The 1,549-nt window shown below is 41.6% G+C and overlaps 1 protein-coding gene across 5 annotated transcripts in view; it reads left to right on the forward strand.

Annotated features, from left to right (window-relative positions):
• The window catches only part of LOC111646084 (dynamin-1-like), a 21,820-nt gene that overhangs the window by 6,421 nt on the left and 13,850 nt on the right, over positions 1-1,549 (forward strand). The gene's annotated exons all lie outside the window — the stretch shown is intronic.

Here is a 1,549-nt window from a genome sequence, read left to right on the forward strand (position 1 = left end):
AAGGGAAAACCTAAAAAGAGTAAAAATGAGGGTCTTAGAAAAGCAAGAAACTGGTTAGCAGAATCCAGGAAAAGGCACGAAGGAATAAAAAAAGGGTAAAGAAGAGAAAAAGACAGAGACAAAGACTGAAGTAACGACTTTGACCGACAGAGAAGATGACAATGTCGTAGTGAGAGGAAGCCACAGAGCAGACATTGCATTGGGACCAGAACCAGATCCTCCACCCGACCCGGACCAGAGGCAGACATGATCTGCAGGATACTCTGACTTAAGACAGGTAGAACAGGTACACTCCCCTCCAAAAGTATTGGAACAATGAGGCCAATTCCTTTACTTTTGCTGCAGACTGGAAACATTTGGGTTTAACATCAAAAGATGAATATGAGACAAGAGATCAACATTTCAGCTTTTATTTCCAGGTGTTTACATCTGGATCTGATAAGCACCTTAGAAGATAGCACCTTTTATTTTGAACACACCCATTTTTCATGTGAGCAAAAGTATTGGAACATGTGACTGACAGGTGTGTATTGTTGCCCAGGTGTGTCCTATTACACTGATTATTCAAACAATAAATAGCACTGAATGTCTACGCTCAGTTTCAGATTGGGATTTTATAGGTTTTATATATAGCATTTATAGTTAGAGGTGTAACCAACATGAAAACCAGAGAGCTGTCTCTGGGTGAAGCTGAGAGAAGATGGAAAATCAATCAGAGCCGTTGCACAAACATTGGCCATAGCCAGTACAACCATTATGAATGTCCTGAAGAAGAAAGAAAGCACTGGTGTACTAAGTAACAGTGATCGAATGGGTAGACCGAGGAAAACAGCAGCTGTTGAGGACAGAAACGTTGTGAGAGCTGTAAAGAAAGACCCTAAAACAACTGTTAGTGACATCAGCAACAACCTCCAGAGGGCAGGAGTGAAGGAATCAGAATCTACTGTTCGCAGAAGACTTCATGAACAACAGAACAGAGGCTACACCAGAAGATACAAACCACTCATTAGCAAGAAGAATAAGAAGGCCAGGCTGGAATTTGCCAAAAAAGTACAGAGACGAGCATCAAAACTTCTGGGACAAAGTTTTATGGACTGATGAGACAAAGATGAACCTTCACCAAAGTGATGGAAAGGCTAAAGTTTGGAGAAAGAAAGGATCTGCTCATGATCCCAAACATACAAGCTCATCTGTGAAACACGGTGGAGGTGATGTCATGGCTTCTTCTGGGACGGGCTCATTAGTCTTCATTGATGATGTAACACATGATGGCAGCAGCAAAATGAACTCAGAAGTCTACAGAAACATTTTGTCTGCCAATTTAAAGAAAGATGCAACCAAACTGATTGGGAGATCCTTCATCATGCAGCAAGATAATGACCCAAAATGCATTGCAATAACAACAAAGGAGTTCATCAGGGGCAAGAAGTGGAAGGTTTTAGACTGGCCAAGTCAATCTCCAGACTTAAACCCTACAGAGCATTTTACCTGCTAAAGAAGAGACTGAAGGGAGAAACCCCCCAAAACAAACAACATCTGAAAGAGGCTG

Source organism: Seriola lalandi, unplaced genomic scaffold (assembly GCF_002814215.2).
Source record: "Seriola lalandi dorsalis isolate HSWRI2012SDOR001 ecotype SW California unplaced genomic scaffold, Sedor1 jcf7180002054964, whole genome shotgun sequence".
Lineage (NCBI taxonomy): Eukaryota > Metazoa > Chordata > Actinopteri > Carangiformes > Carangidae > Seriola > Seriola lalandi.